The 17097-nt window shown below is 37.9% G+C and overlaps 1 protein-coding gene and 2 long non-coding RNA genes across 3 annotated transcripts in view; 1 reads left to right on the plus strand and 2 right to left on the minus strand.

Moving 5' to 3' along the window:
- iglon5 (IgLON family member 5) overlaps positions 1-17097 on the minus strand; it is a 160959-nt gene that overhangs the window by 113989 nt on the left and 29873 nt on the right. The gene's annotated exons all lie outside the window — the stretch shown is intronic.
- The window catches only part of LOC310719641, a 39780-nt gene that overhangs the window by 21806 nt on the left and 877 nt on the right, over positions 1-17097 (plus strand). The gene's annotated exons all lie outside the window — the stretch shown is intronic.
- The window catches only part of LOC310719636, a 4277-nt gene continuing 279 nt past the window's right edge, over positions 13100-17097 (minus strand). The window contains exons 1-3 of the long non-coding RNA XR_014531534.1: positions 16054-17097; positions 14732-15982; positions 13100-14559 (exon numbers count right to left, since the gene is read on the minus strand). The exon at positions 16054-17097 is cut by the window's right edge and continues 279 nt beyond it. This is a non-coding gene — a long non-coding RNA (uncharacterized lncRNA). The remainder of the gene's footprint in view (positions 14560-14731; positions 15983-16053) is intronic.

The raw sequence follows: 17097 nt of genomic DNA on the forward strand, positions 1-17097 counted from the left end.
TTACATCACGTATTTACAGTATATTTAAGTACAGGATTCAATTCAGAACTACTTCGCTACAAGAAGATGATGGTATTAAATTTTCCAATAACACGTGTTTTATTACTTTTGCCCCACAGCTAATTTTGGAACTACATTCCCACACACCATTTCTGCACCCTGCAACTCTGTCATGTTTACCCGCCTGTAACGCGTTCATCCTAATTAGGTCATGATTATAGACTTTCACAGCATCCTTAGGTTTTCATCTACCCTTGATTGTTGTCAATTATCATTTTCATTTTATTGAGATTTGTATGTGTTTGGATTTTCATCCGCTCCTGATTCCGCGATCATTACGTGGCACTAATGACATTTTTGTCTACTTATAGCTGCACTTCATGTCATGGAACATGGATAAATTAGCATTTTTGTCACTGATCACTGAGATAGCAGCTATATGAAGTCTTTTTCTCTCCTCAACAGCCTGCTTTTCACTCTCATGAAGTTCCACACAATATATATATATATATATATATATATATATATATATATATATATATATATATATATATATATATATATATATATATAATTATTTTCTAATTAGAACTCTTTGAATGAGACGGTGTGTCCAAACTTTTGGTCTGTACTGTATATATATATATATATATACAGTACAGACCAAAAGTTTGGACACACCGTCTCATTCAAAGAGTTTTCTTTATTTTCATGACTATGAAAATTGTAGAGTCACACTGAAGGCATCAAGGGCTATTTGACCAAGAAGGAGAGTGATGGGGTGCTGCGCCAGATGACCTGGCCTCCACAGTCACCGGACCTGATCCCAATCGAGATGGTTTAGGGGTGAGCTGGACCACAGAGTGACGGCAAAAGGGCCAACAAGTGCCAAGCATCTCTCGGGGAAATTCTTCAAGACTGTTGGAAGACCATTTCAGGTGACTACCTCTTGAAGCTCATCAAAAAAATGCCAAGAGTGTGCAAAGCAGTAATCAAAGCAAAAGGTGGCTACTTTGAAGAACCTAGAATGACATTTTTCAGTTGTTTCACCCTTTTTTGTTATGTATATAATTCCATATATAATTCCACATGTGTTCATTCATAGTTTTGATGCCTTCAGTGTGAATCTACAATTTTCATAGACAAAATATTTAATCTGTTTATGATTTTAGGCTAGGTCATTAACGCCTGTCACTTTCAGATTTTTTTAAAAAGCTTACAGATGACCCCACTCTCAGATCTCAGAAAATGTAAAATTTCATGGCACTGTGGTAAGTTGATAATAATTATATACGGTATATTTTGACAGTAATTAAAACTAGCCAACTGCATCACTTATAGTATGAAGTTTTCAATCTGGAGAATCTGAACACACATTTTTTTTTTCGTATAAATTATTATTTTTTTTAAGTACTTAAGAGCTTCCCGTAGCACCACTGATTTACAATTAGCTTATCGCTTATAACACCTCATCACAGCCCTCTGTGGAAAACAGCTGCCGGGTCTCCATGCCAAGCTTCCGGACGGCGCGCTGAGCCCGGGGCGCCCTATACTTAGCCCCGACTCAGGGATGTCGAGCATGCATTATTTAACACAAGGATAGCTTGAGACTGCAGAGGCGCAGCCGTAGAGTGTACAGATGCACTGTTAGCACCATGCCTCATCGGTTTCTGTGTCGCTCAGAGAGTGTATTCCTGATCACCTCACCCTTTCAGACTAGTGACATGGCTGCACTTTGATGAAGTAGGTCACTTTTAAAGTCACTGGACTGTTTGTTCCCTCACTCACTTAAATATCCCAGGACGTGTTTATCACTGCTACCCTCTGGCTTATGATTTTGCCCGACGCACTCGATAAATCGTATCGGATTTGGCTCGACCGCTCTTTCCTGTCGGCCGCTCATCCTCTCGGAATCGGCACCATTGCACCTGTAACCCTTGAGCAAAGTTTGATTGCACCCTGCAAACTGGAAATTGAGTTCTCGAGTTGATCCACACACACCAACACACAAACACACACCAAGCTAAACACATAGGATGAGTTATGAAGGAGCCCCTGGCACTTTATATTTACGAACACACTTTGATACAGGCTGATGAGCAAACTCGAGAGTGGCTCTGTAAACTGCACACGACCTGATACCCACACCCGCACACACACACACACACACACACACACACACACACACACACACACACACACACACACACACACGCACTCCACAAGCGCACCGAACCAGAGGCTGCCTTTTCAAATTCACTTAAGCCCAAAGACAGCTAGTCAATGCTAGCATGTGAGGGAAAAAAAAAAAGACAAAGCTTTCTCAAGCACTCCGTTTAGTCTTCAGGGAAAAATCTGAAAAAGGAGTGAGAGAACAGGCAGAGAGATGGAAAGAAAACGCCACACTTTTTACAGCTTATTTACACATAGCGCTAGCTATGACAGGTAATTTAGCCAAATTCTCCACAGACCCTTGAGCACAGAGGATGAGGAGAAAGAAAAGGAGAAAGAGAGAATGAGAGAGAGAAAGAGGTGGAAGAAGGGATTAAAATCTGAATTTGTGACAGCAGACAGAAAGCTGCAGGATAGTTGTGTATCCTGATTGCTTTACACAATCTAGTTAGCTTGGCAGGGGGGTGAAAAAAGGCACCAAGTTTCCAATCTGGAACTTAGCAGCATTGGTGTTTTTGCCAGGACGAGCCGAGCTGTTGACGGATCCTGACAATATTATTTATCGGTTACCTGAAAGATATCGAAAGCGTCTTTTGAATTCAATTTTGTGTTTTTTTTTCTCCTCGAGCTCCAGGAATGAGATTGAAGGTGGAAATAAATGAATAAAATAGGAGAAGAAAGGGGGGACAGTGGGGGATAGGGGAGAGAAGTGGCACCCTAGGTCTACTGATTAATAGCGTCTCTGCTTTTTTTTTACCACATCCCTTGTTTGTATCCGTCTGTCATCCCTCACTCCCTGTCTTTCTCTCTGTGTACTAGCAGGAACAGGAAGCCTGTTGGGTCGTATTTATAGTTACTGCTCATCGCGAGGAGCGCTGAGCTGTCTGTCAGAGCGCTGAGTAAATTGGAATACATTTGTTAATGGGACGTCGGTGAGCTCGCAGCAAAGATGTGATGACTCTATTCTTCCTCTTTTTTTCTTCCTTCATGGATGAGTGAAGCAACAGTGTATGTGTGTGAGAGAGAGAAAGCGAGAGAGTAGGTGAGAGAGAAATAGCCTGTGTGTAGGTTCGTTTGATTATTTAGATAGAGAGTCACTTCCTGTGGATTACATTTTGTTACACAGACAATACACTTTGCACCACCACTCCCTTATTATTCTTCCATATGACATGCACACAAAAAAAGAAAATTAGACACAAATCACAAAATAATTCAATCTAAATTTAATAATGCAAAATACGATCAATGCCCAAATGATAAATAATATTATGTAAACTAGAGCAACATATTCAGAGCTAGCAGGCGATCTAATACAATGTTGGACAGGGTTGGGCAGGGTGGGGCAAAGAGAGGCAGGGCAGGGTAGGGGAGGGCGAGGCAGGGTTGTTCTGCAAAGATTTTATTCACAGAAAAACACTGTAGGAAGAGGACATGTGTGGGATGTAACGAAATGATGGAAGAATGTTAAACGAAGTCCCTGATGGATTATACACTGATTGTTATTATGATGAATTACCTCCAGGTTGCTCAAGAGTCCCACAAAACCAAATAACCTGAAGTAAAAATAATCTTTTATATTTTACACTTTGAGTAAAAAAATAATGCTAATAATAATCAAAGCAATGTAAACGGATTTAAAAACACAGCTGAATGAAATAAAATAAATCTAATATTGAATAAAAAAAAAGAACAAAATAAAAACAGTATAGATTGCAGGAGGAAAAAATATTAGAAAATAATAATATAAAAAAAAAAAATAAACACATTTTTCACTTATTGAATAAAATAAATATTATAACAGAACAACATAAATTATAAGAAAATATGCATACAAAATGCTTCTAGTGTTGTAAGTTATATACTTTATTCAAAATTATTATTATTATTATTATTATTAATATTATTATATTGTACAGCAGAAATAACAATATATAATATTATAACATGTTGTATTTATCATTAGATTTTCTGTTAATCCTATATATAATATTTACACTTTATGTAATATTTATACTATATAACCATAAGTTTGTGGACACCTGATGAAATTTGTATGATCTTTTTGAACATCCACTTCCACTTTTATCTCTATTTACTCTCATAATCACCTTCACTCTTCTGGGAAGATGTTCCATTAGATTTTGAAGTGTGATTGTGGAGATTTGTGTTAATCAGCCACAAGGTCGTTCATAAGGTCAGGTACTGATGTAGATGAGGTGAGGAGCACTGGGGTGCAGTCAGGGTTCATTCATTCGAAAGGTGTTCAATAGGGTTGGGGTCAGAGCTCTATAGCAGGCCACTCAAAATACACTCCAACCCATTTAAAGCAGATTTTCATGGATCTGGCTTTGTGCACAGAGACATTGCCATGATGGAACAGTTCAATCGAAGGGAACATTTCATGCTACCATATTGTCCAGTAATTTTGTCCTCATAACGTACGTTCCAAATAAATGTTTATTCTCGATTTGGCGTCAGTATGCGGTTACAACATCTTTTTACTGTGTTTCCAGTGATCACAGATGTTCCACAGATAATTCTCATAAAAATCTTATAAACATTGGAAGGTAATGGGCTTTTTTTATATATAGCTTTTTCAATTGAGTAATATTTTATAGAGATACATGCTGATATATATTATGATCTAATAATAAAAAAATAATAATAAAAAGAAATCTGTTGCAAACTCATATTTCTATTCTCAGCCTATGAGCGGCCAGTATAGATATAATATAAAAGCTACCTAGGGAGAGGAGAAAATGAGCATTGAAAAGCAGCTTGAATAAAATAAAATGAGACACACTGAGAGTGGGGATTACCCATCCTGCTCCACTGGAGAATGTAATTGGAGTAAGGAAAACCTCAGCCAATGCTGCGACTCCACAAAAAGCTTCCACGGAGCCAGAAAAAAAAGAAGAGTATAAGTTACAGACAGATTGCATTCTAGACAATATTAGAACTAAGAGTGGTGGTGAGGGATGGAAGAGAGGTGACAGCGGATTGATAGGAGAAGTCGGAGTTTTAATTACTTCAGTGATTTATGTATAGTGCACTTTTTAATTACGCCATGTTGTTATGGTCTAGTCTAGTCAATAACAGTCTGTCTCAGTTTGGTCTCTATCCAATTTTTCTTTGGTTTAGGTCTCATAATCTGTCTTTGCCTTGGGCCTGATCTGCACCCAATATTTGGTCTAGGTGTAAACTGGGTCTGATTTAGTTTTTTTTTAAGTCTGATTTTAAGTCTGACATTTAGTCTGGATGCAATTTGGGTCAAATTTTTCATTGCTTTGACTTTATGCTGGGACTGACTTTAAGTCTGCATCTAATCTGGGACAAATCCTGCATTCTGCATAGTCTGATTTTTATTGTACGTCTACACTGCTTTAAAAAAATTGTGATGGTCTCAATCTAAACTGGGCTGGGCTTTGAGTCAGTACATAACCTGTGTAAAATTCTGCATGATCTCATCTGGTGCTGACTTTGCTGACTTTAACCTACTGTAGGTTAAATTGTGCATGATCTCATTCCAATCTGGGTCTGAATTTGAGTCTACATCTAACCTAGGACAAATTCTGTATAATCTCATTCTAATCTGGGCCTGACTTTAAATTGACCTCTAACCTTGGTCAAATTCTTCATGATCTTATTCTAATCTGGGTCTGATTTTGAGTTTACATCTAACCCAGGTTAAATCCTGCATGATCCCATTCTAAACTGGATCTAATTTTAAATCTACATTTAACCTGGATCAAATTGTGTCTAATTATGAGTCTGCAACAAGCCTGATGCAAATGTACAGTCAGTCTGGATTGAATATGGTGCTAAATTTGGACCAAACACTTAATCAGACCAAAAAAATTAAACTGGACCAATCATGATCATTTTGGCCTAAACTACATGCAAATTTGGAGTGATTTCTGAGATTGATCTGGGTCTGACTCGGATCGAAATTAGTTTTTTTGCATTTTGTCTGAATGTTATTATGGGTTGTTCTAGTTCTAATCCTGTCCTGAACTGCCTTTAGATCCCGGCAATGCATTATTGAATGAGGAGAGGAAGGAGAGGTGATGTAAGCGTGGGGTAACTCCTTATCTAAACTTGCTGTTATTGCTTGTCTGTCCAACATTACTCCCACATACCTCTCTCTTTAGACCTCCTATGGCTAGCCTTTAGCTCATTAAAGTGCACCTCTAGGTCAAGAAAATACTATCATATAACCCCAATCTTATCGTCCCTACATTGGCTTCCTATTAAGTTTCGAATAGACTACAAACTACTGCTACTCACTTATAAAGCACTAAATGGTTTGGCTCCCATGTATCTATCCAGTCCTCTAACACGCTGCAATCCTTCAAGCTCCCTGAGATCTCAAAACTATGGGCTTCTAGTAGTTCCTAGAATAGCAAAGTCCACTAAAGGCGGTAGAGCATTTTCACATTTAGCTCCTAAACTCTGGAATAGTCTTCCTGACAGTGTTCGGGGTTCAGATACACTCTCCCAGTTTAAGTGTAGATTAAAAACATATCTTTTTAGCAAAGCCTACACATAACACACATCACACACATCACATCACAACCTTGTGCTCCAGAATATATGATTACATGCACATTATCAACTTGTGCTGTTAATATCATTAACAGCAGCTACGCTAATTCCTCTCCACTGCTTCTCTTTCTCTCCCCATCCCGAGGCATCCTGAGGTTTGGCCAGCTCCAGTCACGTCCCACCTCGTGAAGATTATGGACCTATGGATGATCATGAAGAAGTAGATGCCGAGTGTTTAAAGGCCCTGGCATGGAGAAGCTGATGCTGGATCTATGATGATCACAAATTGTTCTGTATTGTTGAAAGATTTATGACCAAACTCTTGATGTCACCCATATGAGGATGGGTTCCCCTTTGAGTCTGGTTCCTCTCAAGGTTTCTTCCTCATATCATCTAAGAGAGTTTTTCCTTGCCACTGTCGCCACGGCTTGCTCATCAGGGACAAACGCACACCATTCACCTTCACTGTTGTTTTCTGTAAAGCTGCTTTGAGACAATGTCTGTTGTGAAAAGCGCTATACAAATAAACTTGACTTGACTTGACTTGACCTCTGCCAGTTCTTTACTTAGTAATTGGCCTTACAGTATACCATTCCATTATCCTACACACTTCTCCAACAACGCAGCCAATGCACACAAACACACCGTCACAACAAAGTGGGCGGGACGGAGCAGGAAAAGCCAGGGGATGCCAAAAACAAAACAAAAAAACTTGACATTCCACGTACAAAAATCCTGACCGATGACGCTTTAATGACCTGGAAAATCACACACATGAATTTTTAAAGAGGGTGTGTGTGTGATCTGGGTGAGTGAGTTAAAAATAAAGCGATGGAAGAGTAGCACCGATCCTTTGGGGGTTTCAAGTGTTTCTGTGCAGGAACTGTACAAGCCTCCATGCCCTTCATCTTTAGCCTCACTCTGAAACATCTCCTGCTAGCAAAACAAGTGCATATGATGGCCACTGTCTGTATCTCAATCCCTCTGTATGAGGCGCGGCCCGGTGCGTGTCGGCCCCAATAATGGTGGCATGTCCACCTACTCTTTTAAGAAAGTTTTTTTGCTAATCGGCGCTAATTAGCCAACAGGTCAGAGTTACTGGTAGTTTTTTCACTGTCTTTGTCACGGACAATTTGCGAGCATGACGTGCGCATGGCGTCTCTTTGGCAGAGGTCGGCAGCAAAGAGAGACAAGCGAGGCGATCTTTAACCTGGCGTCGCCTTCGAGAGATCCGCGGCATTATGAAATTCGTACGCAGACGCCTCTCTGTGGTAATAATGCTGTTATTAATATGCATGTCATTTCTATTAACCTCCGCAGGAAGCGAGCAGAGTGTCAGGGAGCTAGACGATTCTGATTAGGCCGAGAGATGGAGGGGACGTGCGGGGTCTCGCCTACTCAACAACATCTGACATTAACACCTCAGTCTGCCCACAAGAGGCTAACAGATGGTTCTGACTCAACAGTATAAGTGGTGTGTGTGTTTCTGTGTGTGTGTGTGTGCCCACTCAACATCTTGGCTAACGTTTGCACGGATTCTGAGTAGGTGGTGTGCTGATTTGTGGTCTGAACCCAGTGAAAAGAGTGTCTAATGATGGACATTATGCCTCACTGATTACGACTGATTTGATTCTCTTCAGCCGACCTCTTCAAGGCAACGTGACCATGCAAGTTTGATTTGTTTGTAGGCCAAAATGACTCACAGTTTATCACGTCGAAGCTTGTCAGGGGAAAAAAAAACATCCACAACCATACACAAGTTCCGAAGTTTCCCAATGGTTGCTACGGTGAAGTAAAAGACTTGTTCAAGACTTGTCTTTCCTCTGCATAACTTGTATATATCAGAACAAAATGATGTTTCTTAGATGTCCAATAAGCATACTGATGAATTGTCAGTCTGTGCTTATCTAGCATAGGAACCAACTAGCATGCTAGACTACAAGTCCTCTTTTACACAAGCAAGATATGTTTCTTCATTATTAGCCACAGTTTTGAAGATGCTCTTACCCAGTCGTCTAGCCAGCACATTTTGCTCAAGTCAAACTTACTCAAATCCTTACGTTTGCCCATTTTTCCTGCTTCTAACACGTCAACTTTCAGGACAAAATTTTCACTTGCTGCCTAATATATTCTACACTAACATGTGTCATGATGGAGAGATAGTGTAATCAGTGTTTATGTATTTTATTCACCGGTCATAATGTTATACCTGATCGGTGTATTATTTAATAGTAATAAAGTATAATATAATAGTACATAATATTTATAGTCTTTTTCTTTATAAAATGATCGCAAATTGCAATATATGCCAACATTCTAATTTTGCCATTCTTTTGACACTTTCTGACAGACACCCTGGTAAATTAGCTTATTCTATTTTAACTACCGTAATTTCCGGACTATTAAGCGCACCCAAATATAAGCCGAATTTTAATAAGATTTTTATTTTGAACATAAATACGCAGCACCTGTTTATAAGCCGCAGGTGTCTACATTGAAACTAATGAACTTTACACAGGCTTTAATGAAAGACAGTGCCTGTAACATGGCTTGTATCTAAACAGTAGCCTACCAAGAAAGTCATTGTTCACTGTCTTCCTCCTTCCTTTCACAACAATTTCTCTTTGGCAGTTTATTTTTTGGCATCGTCGTGCGTTTAAAAATCACCATCGGTGAAGCTTTTCTCCAGGTGTCCGCAACATAGTGTATCTATGTATCTATCTGTCTGTCTGTCTGTCTGACTTTTTATAATGAATTAAATTGAATACATGTGCAGGGCTCCAGACAATAATAAGACACTAATAATCCAGACAAACCTTTTTTGTCAGGCAAATGTTGTTGAAAAGGAATTCATTCACGGCGCACTATGTGCTTGGATCGTGCAGTAACCGGTGTAGACGAGGTTCAGATGGGAGGAGCCTGACACTAATTGAGGTGTAAACGTGCTCCGACTCAGGTGTAATAAATGAGCGATATTATTGCGAAAGTGAGGCTCTGCTTCTGCTGTGATTAAACCTGCCACTCGAGCGAGAGCTGACGCCGTTGCCGTGCACCGCTGACATTAAGTGGATGAAATAAGCGCGCAAGACACTTTCTGCACTATATTTAAAATAAACCCATCAAGTCTGCATTTCAACCTGCTTATATAGAAGATAGAATCAGTACACGACCCTGGGCTCTTTATTGGCAAACACAAGCGTGTTAGAAAGTTCGCTTTTTAGATCAAGAGACCTGGTGTCATAGCTCAGTGGGGGAAGGGGCAATCTCGGATCCGTGTAAGAACACAAGAGGAACTTCAAAGCTTATGAATATTGGCTTTTTTAGTTTAGTGCTCCACTGCGACATAAAAAAAATAAAAAATATTTGGAATCGCAAGTTATATTTGACAAAAAAATATATATATGAGAGATATGTTTAAGGAATTGTATTTTGGATCCGAAGGTCATGAGTTTGTCCCGGCCAGACCAAGCTGCCCCTCGTGGGCCCGTGAGCAAGGCCCTTAACCCTATATTTACTCAGTTTTATAAATATAATAAAAACATTTAAGTTCCTCTGGATAATGGTGCCTGCCAAATGTAAATATAAATTTCCACAAGTAAGATTTATGGCTACCGGTTTAGCACTGTGCACAGCAAATTATCATCCAGACACAAAATTCATTGATTTTCTCAATATCAGTGGTAGACAGTAAGGAAGTAAATGTAATTTGTTACTCTACCTAAGTAGCTTTTTTTTTTACACATCTTTACTTTAGATAGATAGATAGATAGATAGATAGATAGATAGATAGATAGATAGATAGATAGATAGATAGATAGATAGATAGATAGATAGATAGATAGATAGATAGATAGATAGATACTGTATGTTAGGTGATCGGAAGGACAGACAGACAGACAGACAGACAGACAGACAGACAGACAGACAGACAGATAGATAGATAGATAGATAGATAGATAGATAGATAGATAGATAGATAGATAGATAGATAGATAGATAGATACTGTATGTTAGGTGATCGAAAGGACAGACAGACAGACAGACAGACAGACAGACAGACAGACAGACAGACAGACAGACAGACAGACAGACAGACAGATAGATACTGTATGTTAGGTGATCGGAATGACAGACAGACAGACAGACAGACAGACAGACAGACAGACAGACAGATAGATAGATAGATAGATAGATAGATAGATAGATAGATAGATAGATAGATAGATAGATAGATAGATAGATAGATAGATACTGTATGTTAGGTGATCGGAAGGACAGACAGACAGACAGATAGATAGATAGATAGATAGATAGATAGATAGATAGATAGATAGATAGATAGATAGATAGATAGATAGATAGATAGATAGATAGATAGATAGATAGATAGATAACTTTACTGAAGTATTTACACTTCAGAGACTTTTACTTTAATTTACTTCAAATATCCTACTTTTTACTAAACCACATTTTACGAAATCAGTTGTTTATTTTTATTTATGAACGGATAAAAATGTAACTGGCCAAAGCCATTAATCAGCGTCTTGAACTTGTTTTGATTGACGCTTGGTGGTATCTACTCCTCACCAACATACAGTTCAGCATTAGTTCAACAGCAAGCAAAAAAAATGTTGATTGGAAGAAACTCCTGACTGGAACTGGCCACAACATCCGTGACCTTTTTTTGTGTGTAGTTTTGGGGTTGTGATCATTTAAATAGATATTAATCAGTGTTTGACTCATTAATATTATTCTTGTAATAGATCAGTGTGCTGAGAGTAACAGAGTCTTTTCACAATAAATGAGTTACTGAGTTGATTAGGCAAATAGTCTAGTGACAAAAATGATAATAGGAACATTATAGCTGTACTAACAATGCTACCTCGAGGAAACATACAAGCAGTCCATTTTTTTTTTTAAACAATTTGTTTAGAGCCTGCAAGCTAGTTGGGGTTTGGGTTAGAGCCTTTTAGAAGGTTTAGTTTAAAGCTTCCAGTCCCAAGTCTCCAAAATATGAAAAAAAAGAGTTTGTATAATGATCAAACTGCTCATGGATGTACAGTAGACGTGGACTATTCTAAGTGCAGTACAATGGGCACGTTGACGTACAATGGTGGTTGCGTTCCAAAAAACTAATAGAGTGAGGAATTCTTACAGTATAATTGTCTATAGTGTACATGGTGACAAGAGCAGCTATCGGCAGCAGCAAGAGACAAATGTGTAGTCCGTTACCGCGAGCTTATCGCCGCTTTATGTACTGCCAAAGACAAATGTGTAAAAAGAGCAAATTTGTATCGTGTGTGTGTGTGTGTGTGTGTGTGTGTGTGTGTGTGTGTGTGTGTGTGTGTGTGTGTGTCAAGTTCCATTCAGGGAGGTTTGGAGAGGTGGTTATTGGAAGCCTGATTCAGCAGAATGGCGATCCTGGGAAAAGGGAATGGAGGTAGCGTGAGGAAGCCCCTGCAACCTGCTGCGCTAATTTGCAACAGCAGTCATTCATCTCCAATAAAGTTCATTCTGTACAATAAAAACTCTCAGTCAAATCAACACTGCACTGCAGTTCAGCGGCAACAGTTTTTGGACACTTTACCATGACTTTCTTGTTGAACATAACATTCCAGGTTTAAAGCTTTTCACTGGAATTTGAAGGCGTGGATTATTTGGATTTGTAATCATTCAGGAAGTTATAACAATGAGGTCAGTAATGTCGGGGGAGAAGTTTAGGGATGTACTTCAGTTCCAGTTCAAAATTCAGCTTTTTAGTAAATAAATGGCTATTTTGTCATTTTTTTATTTTTTTTTTGCTTTTTAGCTTTCTCTCTGTCCTTTTCTTTCTTTTTTATTACTTCCCCTTTCTAAACTTACTTTCTTTTTCCCATACATTAATTTTTTTCTTTCTTGTTTCTTTTTTTCCCCTCATATTCATTTCTTTTTTACTTTTCCCCCTTAAATTCATTTCTTTCTTTCTTTTTTGTTTCTTCTTTTCCCCTCACATTCATTTCTTTTTTTCTTTTCCCCCTTACATTCATTTCTTTTTTTCTTTTTTGTTTCTTCTTCCATCACATTCATTTCTTTCTTTCTTTTTTCCCTCTCACATTTCTTTCTTTCTTTCTTTCTTTCTTTCTTTCTTTCTTTCTTTCTTTCTTTCTTTCTTTCTTTCTTTCTTTCTTTCTTATTTCCCCTCACATCAATTTCTTTCTTTCTTTTCCCCTCACATTCATTTATTTTCTTCTTTTTTTATTTCTTTATCCCTCACATTAATTTTTTTCCTCACATTAATTTCTTTCTTTCTTTTTTCTTTCTTTTTCCCCCACATTAATTTCTTTCTTTCTCTTTTCTTTCTTTTTCCCCTCACATTAATTTCTTTTTTCCTCACATTCATTCATTCATTTCTTTCTTTCTTTCTTTCTTTCTTTCTTTCTTTCTTTCTTTCTTTCTTTCTTTCTTTCTTTTTTTCTGCTCTTAAATCAATAAAAACATTTCTTATCCAGGAAAAGATATGCTTCAGACATTTTTGAGGTCCGAGTGTGCACATGTTCCAGTGAAAGAAAATTGTAACACTTCATCATATAAAACAGATTCAACACAATTTTCATCTCTTCCTTGAGTTCCTCTAATATCAATGTGTATAAAGTTGTGTTGAGTAAAGAAATGAGTCCATCCTCGTAATTCTATTACAGTATACAGATACAGGTGTGCTACAGACACAACCTCAGAAACCACTAAAACAAAACAGCTAGCGTTTGACACGTGAAGTTTGCTCAGACGGACGAGCGTTTTTGTGCTAAGTGCTTTTGCTATTATTCAGCAATACAAGATGCGCGTTGGCTCGCGATGGCTATGCAAAGCCGTCCTGCTGATATAAGAAGATAATGCTCAGTGCGCTTTAAATGCAGGTTTAGGATCATTTGAATTTCAATGGGAGTCGACGGTAATTGCGAGAAGGTTGTACTTTGTTTCCAAACATTATTATGGCATTGTGTAGCGTCTGGCTACACCACTGCAACGGTTTTGAACGGTGCAGGAGCACAAAAGCTCATTGTTTTCCTGCACTCGTCTGACTCCATTCATCAGGCTACTTGTGTTTTGTTTTTCGCAAGATATACGTAGAGGAATGGAAACGGAATCGAGCGACACAGTCGACATGATCGACACAAACATACTTCTTCTCCTTGTCTTTTTTTTTTTTTTTTTTTCCGATCTATGCACGGGACACATATCAAACACTTTTTTCAGCCATTCATTAGGCATGAGGAAGTGAGGACCTGTAGTATGCCTTGAATGCTGGGCCTTCAAATGCAACACCTTGCTTTACAGAAACCATGGAATATTATTATTTATTTAATGCAAATGGACTAAACTGAATTTCTTTATTAAAAAGAAACATGTATACAGCGTAATTTACAGGTTTTAAAACGATTTCTTTTCAATCACTATCCAATTTGGCTTAAAAAATGTGAAGTTACTATCCATACAGAGCAACTACTAGCCAAAAACATCCCAGAAATAATCCATATTAAGAAAGGCTCATGCCCAGCCCACCAATTGACATTCGTTTTTTTTTTTCTTTGCTTCTACATGCTTGGGAGGACTTTCCACTTTACACACCGGTGTTACCGCAGGCAGGTTTCGCCACATTATAATGTTATTTGCATAACAAATAACTATTTGCTGCGTAGCGACAGTATGTTTTAATAAGCCGCATATGCACAGATGCTGTTCAATTACGCTCTATTTAATATATAATTATAAGACATTTGCGCTAATTCTGTGCTAACTCTGAGCTAACGTGCTAACTCTGCGCTAACTCTGTGCTAACTCTGAGCTAACTCTGAGCTAACTCTGTGATAACTCTGAGCTAACTCTGAGCTAACTCTGTGATAACTTTGAGCTAACTCTGCGATAACTCTGAGCTAACTCTGTGATAACTCTGAGCTAACTTTGCGCTAACTCTTCGCTAACGTGCTAACTCTGCGCTAACTCTGCGTTAATTTTGAGCAAACTCTGTTCTAACTCTGCGCTAACTCTGAGCTAACTGCGCTAACTCTGTGTTACACTAGCGAGACACTTTCTATATCTCCAATTATTGTTTTCTCGTTCTTTCTTTGCATTCTTCTTTTCTTTATTACTTTTCCACTTCCTCTTCTTCTGTTCTTATGTACCTCCTACCTTCTTTAATCATTCCTTCCTTTCTTCTTTATTACTTACCTAAAATTTTATCCTGCAGGTTTTTTTTTACCTTTTCTTTCTTTCTTTCTTTCTTTCTTTCTTTCTTTCTTTCTTTCTTTCTTGCTTTCTTGCTTTCTTGCTTTTACTTCCACACTTTGCAAAATATTGCAAAAAAGGACATTTGTAATTATTCACATAACGAATACGAGAGGTTCATTAACATTTTTTTTGGAAAGAATCTTCAGTGTCAGCATTTTGTAAAAATTTTTGTGAAAATGTTTTCTTGTGAAAATAAATAAAGCGCTTCAGGATGCAGCATTATCAGGATCGCAGTTACTCCACATCCCTCCATCCTGCCAACCACCAATTTTCCTACAGAAAATAAGCAAGAAGTATTTTATTCCTTTTATTTATGACACACACACACACACACACACACACACACACACACACACACACACACACACACACACACAGCACGAAAGCTTGCAGGATCCTTTAAAGCATGCCTTTCAATCAGATGATTCCAAACGTTCATTATTCGATTTATAAAAAAATACATCATAGTTTGAATGAATCATATTACTGGGTGGTTCTGCTCATCATTTCTCTCAAAATACTGCCTATTTTACTTACCTTTATCTTTGGAATTTATCTTTTATCTGCTGGTTATGTTTCTGCATTTGAAGGAATCAATGAGTTTCAATTTGGTGGCAGAAAATTGAATTGATTTAACATCAAACATTAAAACATGCAGTATTAAAAAAAAAAATTAAGAAAAAACAATTGATCATCTTTAAATGATCGTTTAAGGAAATTGATCATAAAAAGAGGACTTCTAAATAGATTTTAATCAACTTTTTTTTCTTTCTTGTTTCTTTCTTTTTTCTTTCTTGTTTCTACCTCTAACCTTCTAATGTCCTTCCTTCCTATTTTTTTTTTTTTTTTTTAATTTTTTCTTTCTTTCTTTCTTTCTTTCTTTCTTTCTTTCTTTCTTTCTTTCTTTCTTTCTTTCTTTTTTTCTTTCTTTCTTTCTAATTAATATTCTACTCATTCATCATCTCATTTCTTTCTTTCTTTCTTTCTTTCTTTCTTTCTTTCTTTCTTTCTTTCTTTCTTTCTTTCTTTCTTTCTTTTTTTTTTCTTTCATTCAAATTAATATTCTACTCATTCATCATTTCATTTCTTTCTTTCTTTCTTTTTTTCTTTCTTTCTTTCTTTCTTTTTCCCCTTCTTTTCTATTTTTTATCTTCTCCTACTTCAGGTCTTTCTTTCTTTCTTTCTTTCTTTCTTTCTTTCTTTCTTTCTTTCTTTCTTTCTTTCTTTCTTTCTTTCATTCTTTCTTTCTAATCACTGGGTGGCTCCGCTCATCACATCTCTCAAAATACTGTCTATTTCGCTTCTCTTTATATTTGGATGATATGTTACTTCTGGTTAAGTTTTTCGCATTTGAAGAAATCAATGGGTTTCAATTTGGTGGCAGAAAATCAAATTGATTTAACATCAAACATTAAAACATGCAAAAAGAAAAAAACAATCAATCATTTGAAGAAATTGATCATGAATAGAGGACATCAGGGTAGACTTTAATCAACTGACTGGACTAACTTCATACTTCATGATGGCTCACAGGGCTCCAGTACGCCCACGCAGCTCAGAGCGCTTCTGAGCCTCATTCAGCAGAATCAAATTTGTATGAAAAAGACTTCAAGAGCTGGAGAATTGATCGCCGTTCACTTCTTTGCTTTGCTTATCTTTGTATTCATTCGAGCTGCGCACATTTCAACACGGGGAGCATCTTAAATGGTCGGTTTTGAAACCCAGCATTTAAAAATGTCCCTTTATTAAGTTGAAGACCCGAGATTGAGGAATGCAGTGCTTTAAAGCCAGCTTTCTGTCGGCTGGAACCCGAGGCACTGTCGATACGCCCGTCTATTTTTACTCCGAGCACTGGATCATAACGTCTTATTTGTCGATGTGAGCCGACCGTGATGGATCTTACAGGCTTTATCTTTGGGGCTCGGGTTGACTGGAGCGACGACGCCGTCACAGACGTGTCTGAATTAAGGGCTCGGTGGTAAACAGATCAATTTTCATCGAAAGTTTTGATGGACCGTGTGTACATCCAGACTGCATCGGCGGGGATGGGGACGGGGACGGGTGGGGGTTGTGGGACAACCGCAGTGGATGTGTGCGCTGGAGCCTTCCAGG

Source organism: Silurus aristotelis (genome assembly GCF_946808225.1).
Source record: "Silurus aristotelis genome assembly, chromosome: 25".
In the NCBI taxonomy this organism is placed as follows: Eukaryota; Metazoa; Chordata; class Actinopteri; order Siluriformes; family Siluridae; genus Silurus; species Silurus aristotelis.